The sequence below is a fragment of the Cannabis sativa genome, chromosome X (genome assembly GCF_029168945.1).
Source record: "Cannabis sativa cultivar Pink pepper isolate KNU-18-1 chromosome X, ASM2916894v1, whole genome shotgun sequence".
Classification (NCBI taxonomy): domain Eukaryota; kingdom Viridiplantae; phylum Streptophyta; class Magnoliopsida; order Rosales; family Cannabaceae; genus Cannabis; species Cannabis sativa.
In genome coordinates, this window is record NC_083610.1 from 11,086,417 (window position 1) to 11,113,970 (window position 27,554).

The following is a 27,554-nucleotide window of genomic DNA, read 5'->3' on the forward strand; positions in this document are numbered from 1 at the left end:
TTTGCGAGATTAGTCAATGGGGCTCGGTTGCGTGCCATACTTACAAAAGGTCTGTCATAGATTGTATGACGGTTTGAATCTTTTTCTTTTTTGAATTACATTTGCTGGTTTGAATCTTATTTTCTTTGCTGCATAATTTCATTTCCATTTTTAGTGCAGATTGGAATGCTATTTTAGGTTGAATTTTTTCGTTTGGTTGATTGAAAAGTGACATAAAATTTGATTGATTAACCTGAAAAATACAAGATTAATGGTCCAAAAAAAAAATACAGGACTAATGGGGTTTGCACACCAAAACCAAAGTGTGGCATAGCACCCCGAAGGAAAAACAAAGCAGAGACAGTAAACTACAACAAAATTTTCAGTCTCTTGCTAAATCAGAACTCAAAATGCCCGTAATTTCTTTGATATCATGTATCCTGTTTATGATTATGTCCTTGGAAAAGTCATTGAATATCCTGACTAAATATTCTTTCACCACCTCTCATTCTAATTGAGTTACTGTTGTCATAATGAATCCATCCAGGGGTTTATATTCATCAACACTGCATTTTCTATTTCATCTTCAGAAGGTCTCTCAAGCCATTTTGCTAGAATTTTAGGAATGCCTTGACAAATTCAATCCTTACTGATTAGGTGATGTAAAACATATCCTACTACTTCATCTACTAAAATCACCGATGCCTTTTTTATTCTAGATTTCTGATTCATTGCTTTCCTAGCATTTATTATGCTATGGAAGAGCCTAGTATTTGCTTCCACCTTTTTTGGTCCATTTAAACGTAGACTTCAATGTGTAAGTTCCCTTTCCTCTTCAAGAGAGAGTTGATGCCATTCACATTTCGAGCTTTCACTTTTTTCGTTAAGTTTGCATATTCCATCTTCCAGTAGACTCAATTGAATGTCATTGCAATGACAAAGCACACTTCCATATTGTTTAGATTGTATTTCTTTTTATTCATGTTGCTTTGTTTCTTTTAGTATATATTAATAGAAGTGCAAGCTTAATTATCTTTTTAATTAATAAGTTCATTACGACATTGGAGTAAGTTTTTGGTGATTTCTTTTCCCTCTTAAACTAGATTCATTGCCTGACCCTTACAATATTTGAGGACCAATAAATTATAGCAATTGCTATATAGGTGCCCTGGATGTACTTGGACCTCAAACCTTGTTGGATCAAGCCATTGTTTTTCAGTCTAATGCAAATATTATCCTTTGGAGAACTTCGTATCAATTGATGCAATCAATTTTCTTATGAGCCTTTTTCCTTCATGTAGGTTTTGCCTGATCTCTTTCATACTGTACGTACATGCGATGATGCCTTAAAGGATTTGATTACATGGAAGCTTGGAACTCTGGTGTCTATTGTTCGGCAGGTACATTTTGATGTTTATTTTCCACAGGTAGTGATAGTTGAGTTTTTTTGGAGATCACGAATGAGACTTGGTTCTTTTGCAGCACATACGAAAATATCTGCCGGAGTTGCTCTCTCTGATTTCAGAATTATGGTCGTCATTCAGTTTTCCTGCTGCTAACCGTCCTTCCCTTGGCTATCCAGTAAGTTTTCAGTTCTTTCAGTCCCATCCACAGATCATGTTTTATTTAAGCCTTTTCATCTGTTGGAACTTCTGCTCATGTATGCATATATTTTTTTATTTTCATAGGTTCTGCATTTAGTGGAGCAGCTTTGCTTGGCTCTTAATGATGAGTTCCGAACATATCTTCCTATTATCCTTCCATGTTGTATCCAAGTTTTAAGTGATGCAGAACGTTATAATGATTACACCTATGTTCTTGACATCCTCCACACTCTTGAAGTCTTTGGTGGTTAGTACTCTCATTTTGTATATTTTATGCACAACTTTTTTTTTTTTTTGATAACCTTATTTTATGCTCAACTTTAATTGTGAAGCAAGTAATGCTGTTTTTATGAATTACGTGTAATGACTTCGAGTAAGGACCCTGTAAAAAAATTTAATTTGAGAGGAATGACTTCAAAATGGAGTCAGATAATATATATTTATTTTTTTTTAAAAACAGATATTAAACATTATTAATATTTGAAAAATTAGACAGGTATGATATTATATCAAACTTGTAATTTACAACATGAAATTCCAATTTTTAGCTAAATCAACAAGAAATAAATATCAAAATATTGTTGGAAATATTGATACTATAATTTTATGGAAATATCGAAGATTTTTTCGATACTGATGGAAATTAATTTTCTCTTTTATGAATATCACACATATTTCTATATATCTAGAAATATGAAATTTAATACAAAATCAATAAAATCGGATAATTATAACCACAATTGTAATGAATATTTTAATCATAAAGCTTTTATATTTATTTATTATTTTGAGTCTTATTTATGTTTTTATGACTGGATGATAAAACATAGGATTTCCTCTGCCATAAGTGAGACTCCCAAATAAAGTTTGGGAGGAGGTTAATCTAAGACAAGTGACCTTAAAAGAACAAAAAAAGGAAAGAAAAGAATAATTATAACAACACATACAATATAATAAGGAGGAGGTTTCAATTGTTACATCAAATATTGATTTTGACTATGTATCGTCAACAAAGTTAGTTCATCTATTGGTTATTGATCTCAAATATGTGTTATTGATAAAATATTCTTCATATATGAAGTTGTTGGTTATTTTCAAGTTGTCTCTAAAACATGTAACTTGAAGATATGCAGATGAAATTGGATTTTAGATATGATGTATAAACCATGAATACCCATATTTTAGTATTTTACACTATTCTCGGACTAAGTGATTAATTATTCAAAAATTTATTTTTGAAGGGGTGAAAGTTTAATTTTTATAAAATAATAGAGTTTTATTGTAAATATTATAATTAAACGGTTTAACTGTTAAAAAAATTATAATAAAGACTTAAATATAAAAATTAAATTATTAATATTAATTGCTAAAAGGGTCATATTAGATATTTAAATTAAAAAGTGATTATTTTAAGAAAATAGTTAATTATAATTAATTTAATTCTAGAAAAAGAATTTTTAGTTGTTGGTAACTTGCTATTACAGGTCAACAAGAATATAACCATCATAACCATCATGATTACAATAAAAATGTAATCATTGAGTAGTCACCCAATATAATAATAAGTAATAATCTTAGTTGTTTATTATAATATATTCTTGATTACATTATAATTTAAATATTTATTCAATTTCTTCGAAAGGAAATAAAAAATGAATTTTTAGTCATTATTACTTTTATAATAATCACTCTTTAATATAATTATTTCAATAAAGTTTCAAGTGTTAGTAATTTGTTCATAACAAATAAAAATTAAATAAATATCTTAATATTCTTGATGTTTGATGAGGAATCAAACAAATGTGTGAAATATGTAACATCCTTTTCTTCTTCTATTCTGTTTCAGTCTCTCTTCACATATTTCTTCATATAGAAATATTTTCTAACAGCAAAATATTTCACACATTTGCTTGATCCCTCATCACATCTAGAATATTAATGTATTTAATTTTTATTTGTTATGAGTAATTAATAAAACTTAACTTTATTGAATTAATTATATTAAAGTATTATAAATTATAAAAGTAATGATGGCTAAGAATTCACTTATTATTTTCTCTAAAAGAAAGAGAATAAATATTTATATGATAATGTAATCAAAATGATATTATAATGTATAAATAAGAGTTTTATTTGTTTTTACATTGTATGTATCATTGTAATCATTCAAATTCATTGGTTTTCTAATAGTTTTATAATTCATTTTCATATTTCTAGACAAATATATGTAACATCCATAAATGTTTTTGAATTTCCATCGATATCGAAAATATCTCCAATATTTCCATAAAATTACAGTGTCAGTGCACATAATATTTTTTTCCTTGGTCATGACTACGTAATATGTTTATTTGTTTGAAATCTGCAATTTGATTTGAAGAAAATTGGCAATGGGCATCTCTTATGAAAACTGACCATTTGTTTGGTAGGATGAGTTTGAGGATTTCCTACCAAACAAAGGGTGCCTTTTTTCTGGTAGTATATACAATATTTTCTGGAAGTTTTCTTTGTTAGTTACTGAAAAAACCTCTTAATTGTGCAGGAACACTGGATGAACATATGCATTTACTTCTCCCTGCACTTATTCGATTATTTAAAATGGAGGCTTCAGTAAAAATAAGACGAGCTGCTATAAACACTTTGACAAGATTGATTCCCCGCGTGCAGGTCAGCAGGCTAGCAGCTAATTAATTACTATTTGATAGTTTGATGAGTTGAATAGCTTTATAGCTTTATTACTTTGAATTCCTGTCCTTTGGATGTGTCAGTGGTAATGTTTGTTTGTTATTTCTCTCCCCCTTTCACTAGGTTACTGGTCATATATCTTCACTTGTGCATCATCTGAAGCTAGTCTTGGATGGGTATGTCTCTCCTTACTTTAATTTGAACTTTACTTCTGTTTTACTTCTTGTTACATGCGGTTTCTTATGAAAATGAATAGTTTTGCTATTGGGTCAATATTATGTGTCATTAGCTCTTACTTATGCTTCATTCTATGTGGTTTGGTTGGAAAATTTTGTGTTGTTATTGGGCTGAAATTAAGGTTTCGTTAGCTCCTCATCCCTTTGATAGAAATAAAAAGGCTGAAGGGCTAGTGGGTTGAAGTCTGACTTTTTGTATTTGGACTCTATCAGTACTGGTACTTTCAGTATCTCTATCTATTCATTTTGCTTGAACTGGTTCACTGTGACAATTTTTTATCAACAGGAAGAATGATGAGCTTCGGAAAGATGCCGTTGATGCACTTTGTTATTGGGTCAATATTATGTGTCATTAGCTCTTACTTATGCTTCATTCTATGTGGTTTGGTTGGAAAATTTTGTGTTGTTATTGGGCTGAAATTAAGGTTTCGTTAGCTCCTCATCCCTTTGATAGAAATAAAAAGGCTGAAGGGCTAGTGGGTTGAAGTCTGACTTTTTGTATTTGGACTCTATCAGTACTGGTACTTTCAGTATCTCTATCTATTCATTTTGCTTGAACTGGTTCACTGTGACAATTTTTTATCAACAGGAAGAATGATGAGCTTCGGAAAGATGCCGTTGATGCACTTTGTTGTCTAGCTCAATCTCTTGGCGAGGACTTCACCATTTTTATCCCATCAATACACAAGCTTATGTTGAAGCATCGATTGCAGGTATTATTCTTACTCCTGCCCATTTTGATACTTCAGTTGACATTTTTCTGGTTCTCAAATATGTTTGATAGATTTGGATTATTTTATTAAGTGTAAGCGTTGGCCTTATTGCAGCATAAGGATTTCGAAGAAATTGAAGGACGGCTGAAAAGACGCGAACCGTTGATCTTGGGAAGCACAGCTGCCCAAAGATTAAGTCGCAAGCTTCCAGTTGAGGTTATTAGTGACCCTTTGCATGATGTGGAGAATGATCCCCATGATGATGGGTCTGATTTGCAGAGACAACTTCGAGCACATCAGGTACTTTTCTTTTTTTTCTTAAAAAAAATTATTATTATGCTGTTCAGTTGTGCGGTGTGTTTCCATGGGATGAAGGGCTAGTAATTCATTTCATTTTCCAAAGGATTTTCTGAAATGCATAGCGAATAGCCAAGCCTAGTCACTAATTGGAGAGTGCAGTTTATAAGTCAAAATGAGAATAGCATGAGAAGTATTGTAAATATTGATAGTGTGGTAAATATGCTAACGAATATTCATTTTTCCCTTTCTACTTTTTTTTTCTTTGTAAGATTTTCCCTTTCTACTTTTAATACATTTTTTTTAATAAGGATTCCTCTTGTCCTTCCTTTCAATTTACCAAACAACTTTTAAGTAGGCATCCTTTCTATCATCCCTTTTCATTTATCCATACCTCATATACGAAGGCCTATTGTTTTTATTTGCTGATCTTGTTAGACTGTATTTCTTATACGTAGTTTCTTTCTATTTTTTTTTTCGTGCAGAACTTCTTTTATGTATATCATAATTTCTACAAGAGTAACTTCATCTTATTATGTTTAACTTATATCTACACATTTTATGAATTCATGCAACTTCCAACCCAAGAAACCTTAAACTCTTCTATCATCTTTGACCCACTTTGATATTCTAGTTTTGCTTTCTACAACTTTTTGTTTTTTATATAATCAAATATTCTGTTGGAAGACAGAGGTACCTATTAAAGGTTGAGATGTCTCCTTTAGGTGTAAGAAAACTTTTTTTTTTCTTCCCACATTCATAGTATAAAATGTCATTTCCTTTTTTGTTATTGGATCTTCTTTCCTCCTGATAGGTATTTGAATGTTTTACTATTTCACGATCTGCATTTTTATCTTAGTGACTTTAAACTTTACAGGTTAATGATGGCCGATTACGCTCTGCTGGGGAGGCTTCTCAACGCAGTACTAAAGAAGATTGGGCAGAATGGATGAGACACTTTAGTATTCAACTTCTCAAGGAATCCCCTTCTCCTGCCTTGCGAACCTGTGCAAGGCTTGCACAATTGCAGGTATTTCTCTAATATCCTTTCGTACCTTTATTAATTTAAAGTGTAGACCTTAATTTTTCAGTTTTGCAGCCATTTGTTGGGCGGGAGTTGTTTGCAGCTGGTTTTGTCAGTTGTTGGGCACAACTACAGGAGCATAGTCAGAAACAGTTAATTCGGAGCATGGAGATGGCATTTTCATCTCCTAATATTCCTCCAGAGATTTTGGCTACCCTTCTTAACCTGGTATGCTGTTTTAGGATGTATATTATTGTTTCTATATATGCAAGTATAAAAAATATAAGATAATTATCAAGCTATAGTTAGATACTGATTGTTTTCTCTCTAGAATTTTACTATGAGATTAGTTTTTAGATGAGGGATAGTAGTAAAACTTGACACTTTAGTAGAGAATTTAGGCTATGTTTGGCTGAGGGAAAGGAATTTATTTTCATTCCTTTATATTGATTGATTACAATTTAAGATATTTGAATGACATTTTAAGATTGGCTTTTATTATTCCAGGAGAAATGGAATAAAAGACTTTTTAATGCACAATACCTTCTTTTTTTGTCAATATATATATATGTATATATATATTATTCCTATTCTCATTCCATTTGCATTCATTTTTTCATTAATCCCAACCAATTAACACTTTAGTTTATAAAAAAAGATGAAGTGTTTTTGTTCACCATTGGTAGTAATGTCAAGAAGGTAGAGATGTTGAAGCAGAGAACGCTAGAGTCTTAGACAAGGGCCTCTTTCTCTTTTTCAAAAAAAAAAAAAAATTATCATATCATATCTCTTGTCCTTTGTCTGTGTGTGAAATTTAAAACTTTGTGTATCTATATGGAACTTCAGAGTTTCAAGTTCTATGTGATTTTAATCAAAAAAAAAAAGTTCTATGTGATTTACATTGCTCTCTACGTTTGATTATTATAAAGTTATGAATATTGCTAAGGGGACCACCATCATCTTACGTGGCATGCTGTCATTGGTGCAATTTAGTATGACATTTCGGTAGTTTGGCACCAAGGGTGCCCTACAGCAATGCTCTAAAGCTGTATATATTCATGTGATTATTGGATAATTTATACTTTTGGACTAATAAATTTGATATCCATGATTTTTCTTTTTCTTTTTTTGATATTTCCATAAATCATAGTATCAATAAGATAGTGTGATTGCGGAATTCACAATGTTGTTAAAGCCAAGGAAGGTGGAGGAAATTGTATCTTGTATTGTATAAACCTTTTACTTCTTCTCAGTGTTACTTGGCACATGGTCACATGGCAGATATACTTCCTATGTGATACCAATTTGGATATGTGTTATGTAGTGGTACTATGATATGTAGGAATTTTAAATGAAATTTTGTAGCGATTAGGTTCAACCTTTTATTGTACTCGTCCAGGAGGTTGTTTTCTTGTTCTTTTTATTTTTCCTGGATTTTTTTCCAGTCATAAGAATAATAGTGTTATTGTTGTTGTTATCATTATTTCTTAATTTAGCAAGCTGACTTTTCAGGCAGAATTTATGGAACATGATGAGAAAGCGCTCCCTATAGATATCCGACTCCTTGGTGCTCTTGCAGAAAAGGTATGTTTCTTTTTCTTTTTTCTTTGAAATTGTAATTAAACTATGTTTTCCTTTTATTTTCAGTGCTCTTGCAGGTATGTTTCTTTTTCCCTTTTCTTTGAAATTTTAATTAAACTATGTTTTCCTTTTATTTTCGGTGTTCTTGCATAAAAGGTATGTTTCTTTTTCATTTTTCTTTGAAATTGTAATTAAACAATGTTTTCCTTTTATTTTTGGTAAACATTAGAAAGTTTGTTTCGAATAATGAAAAAACAAATTAATAATTTTGTATTGGTTAGTGATTCAGTTTGTTAATGGAGTTGGAATGTTTTACAAAATTCACGTGTTCTTTACTGTTTTTTTTTTCTCTTTCCCAGAGTTGTTCAGGGAATAAGAATGTTTTATGATTTTTTTTTTTAATAAACGAATGTTTTATGTAGTTTAAGTTTGTTTTTGTTTTGTAATTTTGGTTTAATGTGCTTCTGTTTCTGATAATGACTCAGTTTGTAAGATGTGTTTGTCTTAAATTGTAAGATATATTATTATTGAAATAGTAATCGTTTCTTATAAAAAAGAAAATGGGCATTACTAAGTTTATGTGCCATTGGTTATTGATTGTGTATTTCAGTGCCGTGCTTTTGCAAAAGCCCTGCATTACAAAGAAATGGAATTTGAAGGAGCTCGCTCCAAGAAGATGGATGCAAACCCTGTGGCTGTAGTTGAAGCACTTATTCATATAAACAATCAGTTACACCAGCATGAGGTCTTTTTCAAGAAGAAATATGCCTGTTTTTCTTTGATGACTTATTATCAATTTCATGTTGGGATCCATGTTTCTTGAATTCTCCTGGTTGAACTGTATTGATGACAGTCTCTTTTATCAGGCTGCTGTTGGTATATTGACCTATGCACAGCAAGAGCTGGATGTGCAACTGAAAGAATCATGGTAATCTCGAGTATAATTCCTTTGCTTTGATTGGAGTGCATGCCAAAAATAGTGATTTTTGGAATGTTTATAAGAATATAAAAATCTTAATGAGGTGCACTTGTTTAGGTATGAGAAGCTGCAGCGATGGGAGGATGCTCTCAAGGCCTACACTGCAAAAGCTGCCCAAGCAACGAGTCCCCATCTTGTTTTGGATGCAACTTTAGGTCTGTGTCCATTTCTATATCTTTATTTCTATTTGCATTAAATGTGTACTTAAACATAGACCACTCACATATACTCACCCACGAAGTAGTTTTCAATGTTTAAAATTGCGAATTTAAGCCTCATGGCGTTTTTTTTTTCTGAGGCGAGGCGTAAGCCTCAAGGCACATTGAGGTGTTAATTGAGGCGTAAGTCTCAATTATTGAATTAAAAATATATTTTTAGAGTAACTAAAAATAAGGAGGAAAGCAGGAGCAACATTTTCTCTTTTTTTCCTTTTTCTTTTCTTCTTTGATTGTGCAATTGAGAAGATGAAGTAGGGGGTGTCTCACGGCTACTAATCCTAAGAAATATAGTTTTGTTCTGTTAATATAAATTGTGTAGGCTTAGTTTTTAGTTGGGCTTTTTTTTAGTTATTTGTTTGAGTTTTATTGAGTTTTTATTGTTTTATTGGGCCCTTTTCTTAAGTTAAATGTTATTAGGCTTTCTTTCAAGTTGTTGAATGAAAATGGGCTAAAAAAACCCTAAAATCTTATTTTTTTTAGGCGTGCGCCTCACTCATATTAACGCCTTAGACCATTTTCCACCGCCTCAGACTTCTGAGGCGTACGCCTCTCTTCCAAATATTGAGGTGCACGCAATAGTGCATTTTTTTCCCGCCTCAAAATGAGGTGCTCCTTGAGGCGTGCAATAGAAACGCAATTTAAACATTGGTAGTTTTTGTTACCCTCTCGCTATCTCTCAATGAAGCTATATTAAATAGTAGAGATTGTCTCTTATTTTTCTGCTTGGCTGCCATGTTTTCAAAGAGTTCTTTTATCTTTAGATCTAGCCCATTTCTCCTTTTGCATAACACTTGGAAAAGCGCATTAGGTTCTCTTTCTTTTTTTGGATAACCGAAGGTAACATAAAATCACTTTATTGCTTCTTTTCTATTTTTTGTTTTATTTATTTATCTGATGCTGCTTATTATTTCAACCTGTTAGACCCCATATTAGCAGGACGTGCTAGAGCTTAAGAAATAAAGGGGTATGACTCATTGTATTGAGAGTAGTCATGAGTGAGATTTGGGAAAGTATATATAGGGGTGAGTAAGGAGTTAGTGGATATGTAGTGTATTAAGTAAAACTCTATTTGCATCAAAGGGGCCTAAGGAATCCTATAGTTTTTAATTGGATTTTTTTTATACATTCAATATCAATATTCTATAATTCTCTATTGTTTTATTGGTTTTATTGAGTTTGGAGATTCAGTTCTTATTAAAAGGTATTAGAGCACTGATTCTTGTTCTCCACCATAGTGCTGATGTTGTCGTTATTTGACGGAGAGGCTCTGTTTGGTTGGGTCCATTGCATAGAAGACTATTTCCGTGTTAATCGGATTCTTGAGAAAGAAAAGATACTGGTTGCTCAAGAATGTTTAGTGGGTGTTGCTAGGCTATGGTTTCATATGGTAGAGGAGCAAGATCTGATCAAGCTTTGGTTGGAGTTTCGAATCACACTTTTCAATTGCTGAAGTTAATCGAGGACAAGCCATTTGGCTGGTTTATGGCTCTTAGATATACAAGCTTGGTGGAGTTTAAGAATCGGTTCAATCACATTGCAACACAACTAGTGGGTATTCCAGACACATTCTTCGGGATATTTTCTTTGGAAATCTTCCGAGGGAGATGGTGAAGAAGGTGGTTGAATATAAGCCTAGGACACTTACCAATGTGGTTTCCAAAGCTCTGTTAGTTGAAGAACAACTGAAGCTTCAACATCAGACTTGCAAAGAGACGGAAGATGAGGGGGAAGTTTAGTGGTTCTTGGGGCCTTAGATAAAAGGTGATCCACTTTCTTCTCTGTTTACTTTGGTTGCGGATGTGCTTGGGAGGATGCTGGATAAGGCAGTCAATTCAAGCAATTTCTTTTGCATTTGTGGTAGGAAAAAAGAAAGTTCAAGTTAGCCATCTTCATTTTGTAGATGATACCTTATTCTTTGTTAATGATGAGAACCTCATTGCAGAAGTTGGTGCGGTTAGTGGAAGCCTTTTGTGCTATCTCTGGACTTAATGTTAATATGAGTAAAAGTCAATTGCTGGGAATATGTATGGATGGGAGGAAAGTGTCAAGGCTTGTGTTTAGGATTGGGTGTGAAGTAGGAAGATGGCCAATGCAATATTTAGGTATGCTCTTTGGGGGTTCGCCTAGAAAATGGAGTTTTTGGAACCAATGCTGAATAAATGTGCTAAAAGACTCGATGGATTGAAATGTATCTTTTTATCTAAAGGGGGTAGGTTGATTCTTATTCAGTCAGTCTTATCTTCTATCCCCATTTATTTTCTATCCTTATTTAAAGCGCCAAATGCAGTAACTAAAGCATTAAAGAAGATGATGGGAGATTTCGTTTGAGAAGGTAGCAAGTTAGCAAGTGGTGAACATTTAGTGGCTTGGGATGAGGTTTTCAGGCCACAAGATAGGGAAGATTGGGTATTGGGAGATTGGAGATGAGAAATAAAGGTATGCTTATGAAATGGCTGTGGAGATTTCCTTTTAGAGCCAAATTCACTATGGCACAAGGTGGTGGTAAGTCGATATGGTAAGGTTGATAAGTTTTTGGGACACTAAATACGAATGTCGTCTATCTCCTAAAGGCCCGTGGAGGGATATTTCATATCTGTATGATGAATATCTTGGACTAGTACACTTCATAATTGGAAGAGGAGATAGTATTCGTTTTCGGGAAGATGTTTGGCTTGGTCATTCTCTATTGATTGGTCGTCCCTTTCTTACCAGTGGTTAAGACAAGGAATGCAACTATAAAAAAGCTAATTGTTGACGAGGGGCTGGCAGGTGGGTGGGTAGAGAGTTAGAACTTCAAGTTTAGAAGAAACTTACTAGATCGGGAGGTCTCAAGCCTTATTTCGTTACTGCAAAAGGTGGAACATGTGAAGGTACTAAATATTTTGGAAGATAGTTGAATTTGGAAGCTGGATCCGTTAGGGGTTTGTTTTCTTGTAAATCAACCTTTTGTTGGTTTACATCAAACCCGACTGTTAGAGGTCTGTTTTGGACGAGGATTTTATGGAAAAGCTTTGTACCATCAAAAGTGTAAGTGTTTGGTTGGCTTGTGTCTTTAAACAAAGTGAACGCCCATGATAGGATGCAAAAGCGGAAGCCTTTCCTCTGCATTTCCCCTGGTTGGTGCATCTGCTGGAAAGGCAACGGGGAAGATCTGGAACATCTGTTCTTGTAGTGTAAATTTATTCGATGATTATGGCTCAATTCGATAGAGGAAATCGATGGGTTATGCCAAGTTATGTACCACAAATGATTGTTACTAAATTAATTGGCAGCAAACATACAACAAAATTGTGGAGAACGACAATCTTAGCAACAATTTGGGCTGTGTGGTTGGAAAGAAATGCCAGAATTTTTGAAGGGGCTGAAAGTTCAGAAGAGGATTTTGAGGACTTGTCCTTTTTAGATTCATGTAGAGATTGGAAATCATTGTTGTAGTGGTGTTATTAGTTTTTTTTGGCTAGCTTATTTTGGTCAAGTACTGTAGAGTGCTAACTGTTATAAGGCCTTGTTGTCTCTGTTTTTGTAGACATGGTTTTCCTCCGCCACAAGTGAGGATTTCAATACATAATGGGGAGAGACCTGTCTAAAGATAAGAGGTTCTTTTCTCTTCTTCTTAAAAAAAATAAAAAAAGAAGGAAGATGAGATACAAAAATGGAAATGGTGGACATTAAAACGTCCAATTAGGTTTTCAATCGAATATGTTCTCTGAGGAAGGAGCGAAGGTTATATTAGGAAGTTAGCTTACCAAGTCCATCATAAAAGCCTACGTCGGTGGAGAAAAACCAGCAGTTGGAGACGTCGCCGGAGTAGGAGAAGTAGCAGCAGCTAGTAGGAGAAGTCCATCATTGTTTGTCTTCGACATGATGGAGGTGACTACCCAAGTGACGTATTTGTACTTTGTTCACTATCAACAGACAACAACTAGGAAAAGTGGAGCAAAGTCGAACTCGTTGAACTCAAATGTCCACTGTTTTATTGATTGGGTTTCTGTATCACATTTTTGTAGATTCCTCGCCTTGCTGCCATACTTCAACAGTCACGTGTTCGTCATACTGACTGCGGAAATATGACTATATTTGACTGGTTTTTCGAGTGCGGTCACCTAACTACGTGGTGGTGTTTCTCTCCCTCCCCTATATTTCTCGATCAGCCTAGCCTTGTTCTTCCTTGGTAAACTGCTCCTGTGGCTCTTCTCAATAGCTGGAATGGAGAGAAGGTCACTTTTCTGACCTGGTTTTTTGACAGAGGTCGGGTCAAGCCTGCGATGGTCGAGTTTGGCTCTCATTCACCTTGAGACAAGTTGAGATTCGGGCAGCCGGTATTGTTAGACCCCATATTACTAGATGTGCTAGAGCATAGGAAACAAAGGTGTATGACTCAGTGTGTTGAGAGTAGTTACGGGTGAGATGTGGGATAGTATATATAAGGGTGTTAAGGAGTTAGTGGGTGTGCAATGTATTGAGTAAAACTCTATTTGTATCAAAATGGCCTAAGGGCTCCTATAGTTTATAATTGACTTTTCTCATACATTCAATATTTTCTATAATTCTCTACTGTTTTTCTGGTTTTATTGACTTTGGAGTATTCGGTTCTTACCATATAGAATCGAATTTTTGATTATTCTTTGAAGCTTAAGCTTTTGGTAGAATTGGTTGTCTACCTCTGTTAAGTTACTAAGGCTTTGTTTGGTAGGAAGGAAAGAGAGTAGGATGGATGGAGAGTAGGAAGGATGGAGAGGATTGTTGATTTCCTTTGTGTTGTTTGGTATTAGGTGTGATGTGGGAAGGACAGTGAAAAAAATTATTAGTAAAATTACAAAATTGTTATTTTGAACATAAATATTGATTATTTTTTTCAAGGGTATTGTATTTTGGAATTTTATTTTTTCTTTTTCTATACTCCCAAATTTGGAGGGATTGATTTTTTAAGGATTGGAGGGAAAATGTATCCCTCCTTTCTCTCTTGCCAAACAAGGGATTTAATCTCTCCTTCTATCACTCTAGAGTACACAAAATAAATTTAGAGTTGATGTCTTTTTTTCTTTTTTTTGGGGGGGGGGGGGGGGAATCTTTGTTCCCTTTGTTATGTATAGTAATATGATAAAACGTTACTGTTTCTTATATGTCACATTGGAAATGTAAGTGCTTGCATTTACCTTGGTAATTTCACCCTCCTATAATTATCATGATGTATTGGATTGTGTTTAGGGGTTATTGTAATTTGTTAGTCTAATTAGCTTAAAAAAAATACTGTATATTGACAACTTTGAGGCTGTTTGGCAAACACTTGTGTTTCTCTTTTCTCTTTCCTTGAATTAAAAATATCTGAACCTTTTTTCAAAAACATTCATGGTAGAAGGTTTTTTGTTATGTCTTTTGATTTTGTTGTTTTAATTTGTAATCATTTTTGTTTTTAAGTTTGAAATGTAATGTCAAATGAGTTTGATTTGTCATCTCCTTGTTTCATTCTCTTTTTCCCTACTTCTGCTTTCCATACTTCTCCTTCCTTCCTTTCACTCTATCTTCCACTTTCTCTCTACTACCTCTCTTATCCCTCGTTCTTACCATTTCCTTTCTTCGTTTCTTTCTTGATATAATACTATGTTTTAATATGTCAATATGTAGTTGGGTTTTCCAATGTTACTTTCTTATAATAACAATTTTAAGAAGTAGTAGTTGCCAAGTCTATTCTGTTTTGTATAAAAAAGAAAATAAGAAAAGAAATATAGTTAACAAGCACTCTTTTTATTTATTTATTTATAATTTAATCATAAATGAATAAGAAAATACCTCTAATTTTCTGTTTTAAAAATTACAAAATAAATGTAGTATTTTTAGTTTAATATTAGGATAATTTTACTGTACTTTTGTTCCTTGTTTTAATTAAAGGTGGTGCCCATCATACCTTATATTTTTGTACATTATAGCTAAAAGAAAAGGACCAAGCTTTTTAATTTCTGTTTTTTTTCCTTAATAAAATTCTGAAAGTCAAGGTTTGCAATTTCAATGTGCAAATAGATAGCTTGTCAAGTATTGTTAACCTGTATGCTCTTCTGATTGCTTGGCCTCCCAAGAGAGAAAAAAAGTTTGGATTAGAGCTTTCATTTTGCCGAAGCTACTGTTATTGCCGTCTTATTTTTTTTTATCTGCCATCTCATATTTTATTTTCAGTGAAGCATCACAACTATTACTTGATTTGATTTGCAATTTTTTTGTATTTGAAACTTTATAGCTATGCATTGTCATAAGGCTTCGTTTGGTATCTTATGTAGGTCGTATGAGATGCCTTGCTGCTTTGGCTAGGTGGGAAGAACTTAACAACCTTTGCAAGGAATATTGGACTCCTGCTGAACCTGCTGCTCGGCTAGAAATGGCACCAATGGTCAGTTTGTGGTTTTTGCTGTCTTAACTTCTTGACTATATTGATAACAATCCTTGATTGTATTCATAATGGATTTGGTTGTGTCAGGCTGCAAATGCTGCTTGGAATATGGGGGAGTGGGATCAAATGGCTGAATATGTGTCTCGGTTAGATGATGGTGATGAAACTAAACTCAGGGGATTGGCGAATACTGCTGCCAGTGGTGATGGAAGCAGCAATGGTACATTCTTCAGAGCTGTTTTGTTAGTTCGAAGAGGGAAGGTATCATTTACTCTAGACTTTTATCCTTACTTTTGGGAACATTGATCTTATTGTTGGAGGGGGAACTTTAGTGTTTTCTATCTGTGTTAATGATGCAAATCTAATTTCTTTTATCTGTTGTTGTTGTTGTGGGGACTTATGGACCCCACACCTACTCAACCACTAAGCAATGAACAATGTAAATAATGCAATATTTTATGTAGAAAAGTGCTACTTTTAGTAGTTCCCTTATTAAAGACATAACTATTTGTCAGTTAATTATACAATTTGTTATCTCTTTTAAATTTAACTTTCTCCCCAGTATGATGAAGCACGCGAATACGTCGAGAGAGCTAGGAAATGCCTGGCGACGGAACTTGCTGCTTTAGTAAGTGTTCATTTTATATATATATATACATATATATATTTATACTGTGCTCCTCATAAACTGTTATTTCAGCATTCAACCAAAATTTGATATGTTGATTTGTATGGTCAAATTTGGATTGAAAAATATACTTTGTATGTTGATGCCAAGGGGAAGATTTCACCAATGGGTAGATATTAGGATGTAAACTTGAATATTTTTAATATTACTCTAATATAGTTACAATGAAATAAATGTCAGACTGTTACGTTGTTGTCTTTACATTTTTGCCATGGCAAGGCAACATTTTAGGTGTTTTCGTATCATTACGATTCTTATAACTCCTAAGGACATCTTTAAGTTCCTCGAGTAAAATGAGCTGTATTTCTGTCAACTATTAGTATTACAGTAGTTCCTTTCAATTTTCATGTGGTTTAGCCCTATCACTTGATTTGCAATCCATATGGAAGTGGACTACACTGCTCACATGTTATGTGTGAAACTTTTTTGCTTTTCATAGTATAGTGACACATATTTATGTTATAGGTTTTGGAAAGCTATGAACGGGCTTATACCAATATGGTCCGTGTTCAGCAGCTGTCAGAACTCGAGGAGGTTTGTTTTTTATGTTTATATATATTTATGTTTTCATTCTTTTTCAGTTTTATTTATTGTAAGTATAACATATAAAGTTATAGGTCATTGATTACTGCACGCTTCCTTTGGGAAATTCTGTTGCTGAAGGTCGTCGAGCCCTTATTCGCAACATGTGGACTGAGCGAATACAAGGAGCAAAACGCAATGTTGAGGTAAATTCAGCTATCTTTATTATATTCCACTCCCCACAAATTAACAAATAAGTCAAGAGTACTACAGATAATATATGTAGCTATACCTGAAATTGGGTATGTAAGCAGCCCTTTATTCTTGGCAATTTTCTTCTTGTTAGCAGAAGCTATTAAGTGATTGGAGAGTTCTTTGTTTCATTGTTTAGTAGGTGGCTTCTTTTTGTTAAACTGAAACAAGAATATATTTATTCAAATATGTATTTTCATGGTGGGCTTAGTGAATTTGATCTGAAATCTCTTTTATGCATTAAATTCTTGATCTCCTCTTTCTAGTACTTATTCTTTTTCATTATTTACTTTAGGTTTGGCAAGTACTTTTAGCTGTTAGAGCACTTGTGCTTCCACCTACTGAAGATACGGATAACTGGCTTAAGTTCGCTTCACTATGTCGGCAAAGTGGACGGATTAGTCAAGCTAGGTCCACTCTAGTGAAACTCTTACAGGTCAGTGGTGTATAATGGCTTTATTGAGGTTGCTATTAGGTCATTTCTTTGTTTTTGTTTTTGTGTGCACGTGTTTGTGTTTTGTACCCTGTATTCAGCATTTTTCTGAACCCTCTTCAGTATGACCCCGACACATCTCATGAAAGTGTCCGGTACCATGGGCCTCCCCAAGTAATGTTTGCATACTTGAAATACCAATGGTCCCTTGGTGAGGATCTCAAGCGGAAGGAAGCATTTGCTAGGCTGCAGGTATAGCATATCTGCATTTATCTTTGTCTTGAAATGAGATGATGAATTTTAGCTTCACCTAGCATTGTTTAAATCTCAGTTTTCTCATCGCTTGTTTTCTTGTCTGTTAAATTTCTGTTACAGAATTTGGCTTTAGAGCTTTCAACTTCAACAAGCATTCAAGTTGCACAAGCAAGCTTGATGCCTGGAAATAGCTCAAGTATTCCTCTCATTGCTCGTGTCTACCTTAAACTTGGAGAATGGCAGTGGGCTTTGTTTCCTGTATTGGATGATGAGACCATACAGGGTATTATGTTTATGACAACAGTTTTTTTTTGCCTTTTTATTCTTTAATTATTTCCACTTTTATAAATACTAGTCCTACTGCTGAAATTCTGAGAAATTTTTGTGACCATTTTTAGTTTCTTACTATTACTTTCCTTAGAAAACATTTTAATATTGTTTTAAAATCTAAGGTATTATGCTTATAACAACTTCCTTTTTTGTGTAATATAATTAAATAATTTAATTGTGACCTTTTTTTAATACCCGTTCGCGCTGAAACTTTTGAGAAATAGTTATAACCATTTTTAGTTTCTTACTTTGTTAATTTTTTTAGATAGTGTTTTAATATTGTTTTGATAACTTTGAATTATGCAGAAATCCTCCCTGCTTTTCGTAACGCCACTCATTGTGCTAATAATAAATGGGCAAAAGCCTGGCATAAATGGGCATTATTCAACACAGCAGTAATGTCTCATTATACTTTGAGAGGTTATCCCAATGTGGCAGCGCAATATGTTGTTGCAGCAGTCACTGGATATTTTCATTCAATAGCATGTGCAGCAAATGCAAAAGGTGTTGATGATAGTTTGCAGGTATATGATATTCCCTCAATCAAGGCATTGACATGTTCTTGTTTATCTTTCTATTAATATTGGTTGCACTTTCTGAGCTGGTATTTTCTCTTCTTTTATTTATTTTGAAACTAATTTTTATAATTTTTAAATTTATGTCAAATATTAATTGTGTAGATTTACTATTCGAAGTTCATATCCTCAATCAGTTTTTACTTGCTTTGAGACATGCCCCCTATTGATTCTAGGAAATAATTCTCACTTAATACAAATAGGAAACTACTAAAATACAATTTACCTTAATTTTCTAACACTCATCTTCAAGCTAGAGCAAGCTTGTTACAAAGATAATCAACCCGCACTCCATTCAAAGCCTTTGTAAAAATATCTCTTAATTGTTCTTCGGTCTTCACATATGCTGTGGAGATTAGGTCTTGTTGAATTTTCTCACGAACAAATGAAAATCAATCTCAATGTGCTTATTTTGCTCGTGGAACATGGGATTCGAGGCAATATGAAGAGCAACTTGATTATCACACTACAATTTTGCTGGAATAGAAGTCTTAAATTCAAATTCAGTCAAAAGCTGATAAATTCATATTACCTCACACACAGACTGTGCCATAGCTCTATATTCTGATGTAGCATTGGATCTAGACACAACATTTTGTTTCATACTCTTCCAAGAGATTAGATTGCCCCCAACAAATACACAATATCCTGAAGTGGATCGTCTATCTACCTTGGAGCCTGCCCAATCTGCATTAGAGAAACACTCAATCTGGGTGTGTTCGTGATCCTTGTAAACTATACCTCGCCCTGATGGTCCTTTCAAGTAATATAAAATTTGCTTTAATGTTGTCCAATGATGAATTGTTGGAGAAGACATAAACTGACTGATGACACTAATTGAGAATGCAATGTCTGGACGAGTCACAGTTAGATAATTCAACTTTCCAACCATCCTGCAATATTTCTCAGGATCTTCGAATGGTTCCCCATCACGTGTAAGATGCACAACTGGATTCATTGGAGCATTACAAGGTTTTGCTGCCAATTTTTCTATCTCAGTTAACAAATTAAGTACATACTTCCTTTGAGATAGAAAAATACCTTGTTTACTCCGAGTAACTTCATTACCCAAAAAATACTTGAGCACCCTTAAATTCTTCGTGTGAAACGAAGTATGAATGAAAGACTTAAGGGATGTGATGCCTTCAGTATTATTTTTCAGTAATAACGATGTCATCAACATACACCATTAACAAAATGATATCAACAGTTGATCTTTTATAGAACACATAATAATTTGACTTACTTTTCAACAAACTAAATTTCTCAACGGCTTGATTAAAGTTATCAAACTAAGCACGAGAACATTGTTTCAATCTATATAAAGATTTGCGAAGACGACAAACTCGCCCTAACTCCCCCTGAGCAACAAACCCAGGAGGTTGCTCCATGTACACTTCTTCCTTAAATTCTCCATGAAGAAAAACATTTTTAATATCAAGCTAATGCAAATGCCAAATATAAGTAGATGCCATGGAAATGAATAGTCGAGCAGATGTGAGTTTAGCAATAGGAGAACAAGTATTACAATAGTCCATTCCATAGGTTTGAGCATAACCCTTGGCAACAAGACGAACATTTAAGCTAACAATTGTTCCATCTTGATTGAATTTAACCGTAAACACCCATTTGCACCCTATGACCTGTTTTCCTTAAAGTAAATGAACTAAGTCCCCATTACCATTTGCAACTAAAGCATTCATCTCTTCTATCATTGCAGCAAGCCAACTAGGATGAGATATTGCTTCACGAACAATGTTAGGATTAGTGATAGAATCAAGAGAAACAATAAAAGAGCAAGAAGAAGAGGAGAGATGATTATAAGAAATAAAAGAAGAAATAGGAAAAGTACATTGACATTTACCTTTACGTAGTGCAATGGGACGTGTCTTAGGCACGTAACCCTCGTCAAAACCTGTGTGCCATAATCATATATCTTACTTTCATCAATTATAATTAAATAATTGTTGAAAAAACATTATGTTAAACAAGGACATAGTGTGGTATAACAATATGGAAAATTACTAACCAATTATTAAGTGCATATATATGTAGTGTTGGGCATCTTAAGGTGCAAAATAATAATATTCTATTAATGTAATAAGAATAATTCACCAGAAAAAAAATTGTACAAAAAAAATTATAAATAAAAAAATCCAGAGAAATTGTAAAAAAAAATTGTAAACAAGCACCACAAAAAGTAACATATAGTTATTGGTGCATTTTAGTTCCCACAAATTTTAATATAATATGATTTAGAAAATTACTAACCAATTATTTTGTATGTGAGTTGGTGTGGTATTGAACATTTTAAGGTGCCATATAACAATTATAGTACAAAAAATCATTTAAAAAAAATAGTATAAAGATCATTCATAAAAAATAAAATACAAAAAGCAAAAAAAAAATTACTAATTAATTATTGAGTACCACATCAGTACGACATTGAACACGTACAAGTACCAAAATAGTATATATGTATATAAAAAAACCCACAAACGATAAAGACAAGTCATTGTTTTATTTAAACATTTATTTATATATAGATGTTATAAATATATATAAATTGTAGTTGTCTTGCCTCTGTTTAATGTTTTTCTGTCTTATGATTTATGAGGCTGTCATGCACTTTTAGTGTCATATGTTTATTACTACCTTATGACTTCGACTAATTATCTTTTGCACCTTTTTCAGGATATTCTTCGCCTTCTTACATTGTGGTTCAACCATGGAGCTACTGCAGAAGTCCAAATGGCACTACAAAGAGGTTTCTCACTTGTTAACATCAACACATGGCTGGTTGTTTTACCTCAAATAATTGCACGGATACATTCTAATAACCATGCTGTGAGGGAACTCATACAGTCACTACTGGTTCGAATTGGACAAAGTCATCCCCAGGTTTGTTTTTGATATCCTTTGTAATGATATTTTTCATTTTTCTTTTGTGAGTTAGCAGCAGAGAGAGACTTGATAAATGAAAAATATGGCATGGTTGTGTTGCAGGCTCTTATGTACCCTCTCCTTGTAGCATGCAAATCAATCAGTAATTTACGCAAACGGGCAGCTCATGAAGTAGTTGACAGAGTTCGACAACACAGTGGTGTGCTTGTGGATCAGGTAAGGCAACATTTTCAATCTAGTTTTGGTTCTGCATGGTTCTGAACTGCTCTTCCTCTGGACAGGCACAACTTGTATCTCAGGAGCTGATCAGGGTTGCCATACTTTGGCATGAGATGTGGCATGAAGCACTAGAGGAAGCTAGTCGACTGTATTTTGGTGAACATAACATTGAAGGAATGTTAAAGGTGTTGGAGCCGTTACATGAAATGCTTGAGGAAGGGGCTATGAGGCCCAATACTACCATAAAAGAGAGAGCATTTATTGAGGTTGTAAAGTTAATTTAACTTCTTTTCTTCTCTGGTTTTATCAATAATTAGTATGCATGGCTTGTTAATGATATTTTGATGACTTAATTTCTGAGACACAGATAGATTAAACTTTTTCTTAATTCTGGAAAGTCTTGTCATGTTCTGACTTTTAATTCCTCATTAAAGTTCATTGCACCAGTTTCTCCATGTTAATTCTTTTGCGTTCATGATATCTCAGGCATATCGGCGTGAATTACTTGAGGCCTATGAATGTTGCATGAAATACAAGAGAACTGGGAAGGATGCTGAGCTTACTCAGGTATAGAAGCTTGCGATGTGTCATATTTTGCATCTTTGTTGTCTGTGTCAATGGAAGTATGATCATCATAACTATAACATAAGCTGTGCTACCTCTTTCTTGTAAATCAATTGTGTTCCTGTTGTTTATGTATTCTGAAAATGCATTGAGAATCCCCTTTTCCTGGTATAATTAAAAGTATGGTATTGACATTTTCTAGTTCACGTTTTGATGCTTTGACTAATACATCCTCTCTCTCTCTCTCTCTCTCTATTTATTTTTATTTTTTGTAATACAATATTTTATCCATTTCATGAGCCCTAAATTGCATTCGAGGTCTAGAATGCAAGCACCGCCACTTTTAATAAACTTAAAATACATGCTGCTTCAGTATTTTTTTTTGTTCCTCATAACTGCTGGTTCTAATGATTCATTCTATGGCTCAAATTAGGCATGGGATCTTTATTATCATGTATTTAGACGGATAGATAAGCAGCTTCAAAGTCTTACAACCCTCGACTTGCAAGTAAGAAGAGTATATTACTTTGTATATTCTCACTTCTACTTGTAGCTGCACTAACTTCTTTACATTTGCATAATAGTCTGTCTCACCAGAGTTGTTAGATTGTCGCAATTTGGAGCTTGCTGTTCCAGGAACATACCGGGCTGGTAAAACTTAATTATATAGTTATCAAGACCATATTTTGTACTGCACATAAGTTTACTAAACAATTAAATTTTGTATTTCAGACTCACCGGTTGTTACAATTGCATCATTTGCACCTCAACTTAATGTCATAACGTCTAAACAGCGGCCAAGGAAATTGACAATTCATGGGAGTGATGGTGACGATTATGCCTTTCTTTTAAAGGGTCACGAAGATCTACGCCAAGATGAACGAGTCATGCAGGTAGTCTCGTCTATCCGTTTGGTTTTTATCGTGAATTCTCATGCACTTCCACGATATGCTTTCTTTTCAATTTACTGACATATTGCCCTCCAGCTTTTTGGTTTGGTAAATACATTACTGGAGAATTCAAGAAAAACTTCAGAGAAGGATCTTTCAATTCAGCGATACTCTGTGATTCCGTTGTCTCCAAATAGTGGATTGATTGGCTGGGTCCCAAATTGTGACACCCTTCACCATCTTATTAGGGAATACAGAGAAGCTAGAAAGGTTTGTTGATAAGTTTTTCATTGTTCTTGTTGCTTGAAAAATTTAATTTGCATTCTTGAGCAGTGTGCATGGTTTCATGTGTTAGATTCTGTGTGATCAAACTGCAATTAGCTTGTTGTGATGAATGCTTGTTTGATTGCAGATCACACTGAATCAAGAGCATAAATTTATGTTAAGTTTTGCACCAGATTATGACCATTTGCCACTCATAGCAAAAGTAGAAGTGTTTGAATATGCTCTTCAAAATACAGAAGGAAATGACCTTGCAAGGGTATAAACATTGAACCATTCGTATTCTTTTTTATTTACTGTCCTTTCTTGAATGTTGTCTTAAGGTTACTGGAGCTGCTTTTTGATAGGTTCTTTGGTTGAAAAGTCGTACTTCTGAAGTATGGCTTGAGAGAAGAACAAACTATACGAGAAGTTTAGCTGTCATGAGCATGGTAAATATTTCTTGGTCTTCTTCAATCCTATCTTTATTTATTTACTATCTAATTCTTGCATATGTAGAGCTATATTAAAATTTCTAGCATGTTCTGATGTTCTTTTCTTCCCTTAAAATTTGTATTTTAGCTTTTGGTACATATCCTTGAAAAAGTAATGCAGACAATTGGAGTGATGGAAAGAATAATGGGGTGGAATACAAAATTGGAGTGATGGAAATGAAAATGCTCTTACTTTAGTCTTTGGGTTTTTTGATACCTAAGGAAAGAAAATGTATATTTAGTGAAATAATAATTTTCTAAAATCTATTTTTTATTTTATTGAATGAAAAAAAAAAAATCAATAGTGTGAAAACAATTCTGCAATTTACAAAAATTAAAATTGGCATTTTTTTTCTCCTACCAAACCTGCACTTTTTAAGGAAAAAAAATCCTTTCACTCTCCGTCCCTCCACGAAACATAGCTTTAGTGTTTCGTTTTAACTTTTCTATTCTGAGTCAAGACAATTTATAACTTGTCTACTGTAATATTTCATGTTTGTTTTCATTTCAGGTTGGTTACCTTCTTGGCTTAGGTGATCGCCACCCAAGTAATCTTATGCTGCACCGCTATAGGTACATTTCAATTGGTAAAGAATGACATGGGTATACTACCTTCAGGCTTTGGGAGGTGTCTAAATTTTCTTTATTTTACAGTGGGAAGATCTTGCATATTGATTTTGGGGACTGCTTTGAAGCATCTATGAATCGTGAAAAATTCCCTGAGAAGGTCATCATTGTGAAAAAAGCCTTCTATTTTGCGGTTGTTTTGGGTCTTCACATTGTTTGCTCACTTTGCTATTGGTAGTGCAGGTTCCCTTCCGCTTAACGAGAATGCTTGTGAAAGCAATGGAGGTCAGTGGGCTTGAGGGCAACTTTCGTTCTACTTGTGAAAATGTGATGCAAGTTCTACGAACACATAAAGATAGTGTTATGGCCATGATGGAGGTATTCTTGTAAAAAATAGCATTCTATTCTTTTGGCTATAATTTCCTAATTAAGAGATTGTGGTTTGTGAATATTCCAGTTTTCTGTAGGACTGGTAAATGTGGTATAAATTGATAGTTTTATTAACTCACCATATATGGAAATACATGCTCTAGTGGTATCATGTGCTTTTACAAACTATTGTTGCAGGAAGAGGAATGTTGTGATGATGAAACTGCACCCTTGAGAAAGTAGTGATTTCACTTTCATTGATTTAAAATCGTAAAATTTCATCTGTTTTCAGGCTTTTGTACATGATCCTCTCATCAATTGGCGTCTTTTCAACTTCAATGAAGTTCCACAAATGTCAATGCTTGCAAGTACTCATGTCCCTGCCGTTGTGAATAGCGAAGAATCTCCTGCAAATGGAGATATGCCTCAACGGGGCGTTCGGGAAAGAGAACTTCTTCAGGTACATTAGAATCTGAGTGTGTCAAGTAGTTTTATATCTTTTATTATGCTGCTTATTTATTATGTTCCATATGCATGCTTTTAGGCTGTCAACCAACTTGGTGATGCAAATGAGGTCTTAAACGAACGTGCTGTGGTTGTTATGGCTCGGATGAGTAATAAACTTACCGGACGTGACTTTTCCACTTGCTCATCAGTATCATCAACCAATGCTGTTCAGCTTTCAGTAGATCACAATACCTTGATCTCTGGAGATACTCGTGAAGTAGAACACGGTTTATCTGTTAAGCTGCAAGTTCAAAAGTTGATTATCCAAGCAACATCCCATGAAAACTTATGTCAAAATTATGTTGGGTATGTGCCAATTGAACCCGCATTCTTTTCACCAATTGTTAATTTTGGTCATTTATTGATTCTATCTTCCCATAGGACTAAAAATGTAGGTGATATTTACATAAAAATGGTATTGCGGGACTAATGAAATTGCTTTGGTTCTTTCAGGTGGTGTCCATTTTGGTAAATTCCATCACAACAACTGTATATATTGTACATATGTTGTACATAACTTTAAAGCCTAAAAAACAACCGTAAGAAACTTGGCATTTGATGATGTGTATATAGCCCATGTATGTACAGCTTCTCATGTAATTTATGCTCTCTTTTAGAGTTCTTACCTTTTATTATTATTATTATTTTAATTTTTCACCCACGTGTTTGTATGATGCCATTGCATATTTAATTTAATTTATGCATATATTATGAATGGCCAGTAATATTCATTTTTATTTACAGTTGTCTTGCATTCAATTATTTTAAAAATTAAAAAGTAAAACGATAGCTGTTATTAAAAACGACTGGATTATTTATTTATTTACTTTTATGAAAAGGAAACTGGAAAATGACAAGTGTTTTTCCTGTTTTCGTTTTACAAGTAGATAAAAGAAGGGAAATACTCCATGTTATTGGTATAATTAAGTATCAGATTTTATATAATTAAGGGTTCGTTTGTTATGTATTATAAGAGTCATATTGTATTAAAGAATAAATACATTATGTTTGGATTAAGCAATGTATTGATTTAATTATTACGACTAAATTTTTTAATACAATGTATGTTGTATTATTTAATACATAATAAATGGTCCATATTAGTTTGTATTATAATATCTACAAAGAATTTGAGGTCAACACTAATTTTCGACCCGGATCCAGACCCCAGACGCAGTACTTGGATTCGTAGTTGGTGTTGGGATTGAGTGTATTAAAAATATATTATAATTTTACACAATTAATTAATACAAGTTAATACCAAACATTGTATTGTATTAAATAATACTAATACAATTTAACACAATTTAATACATTACAATACTGTGTACTAAATGAGCCCTTAATGTATTATTTTTATAAAATATTATTAATCAATTATAAGGCGTCACTTTTAGGTGATAGGTACTATTAGTGTCTTGTATCAAAAATGACAATTCATTTGTCTTGCATTCTTAATTTTTTAAGTGAAAAATTGGTGATACCAAAATAACATATATTAGTATTATATTTGTCTAAAAGTAGTTTTAATTCAATAGTTACTATAAAATTAATGAAAATATATTTATATTTTAAGCGTTTAGTTTTTTTTTTTTTTAGATGAAGTGTTTAGTTTTAAAAATAACTAAAAAAGATAAAATTCAACCAAAAATTTATATATACTAGGTAATATATAATACATTTAATTTATTATTTTAACGTATTAATTAGCTTAATTAATTATATGTTCCCAAAAAAAATAATTGATTAGCTGGTAATATTTTCCAAATGATATCTAAAAAATGTAAAACCTACTTTTAGTAATTTGATTTTATACTTCTAATTAATAAGCACATAAAATAATAAAATAAGGGGTAATTTGGAATTTTTCAAAATTTAAACACAACCAGGGTACCAAATATGTAATTTTTGCAAATATGAGATACCAATTCATCATTCTCTAAAACAAAGTGTATCAAGTATGTATTTTGATAAAACACAAGGTATTAAATAGGTATTTTATATCCTCCATTTATAAAGACATATA

At 33.2% G+C, this 27,554-nt stretch overlaps 1 pseudogene; it reads left to right on the forward strand.

Moving 5' to 3' along the window:
• The window catches only part of LOC133032674 (serine/threonine-protein kinase TOR-like), a 41,165-nt pseudogene extending 14,978 nt beyond the window's left edge, over positions 1-26,187 (forward strand).
• The last annotated feature ends 1,367 nt before the right edge of the window (positions 26,188-27,554 follow it).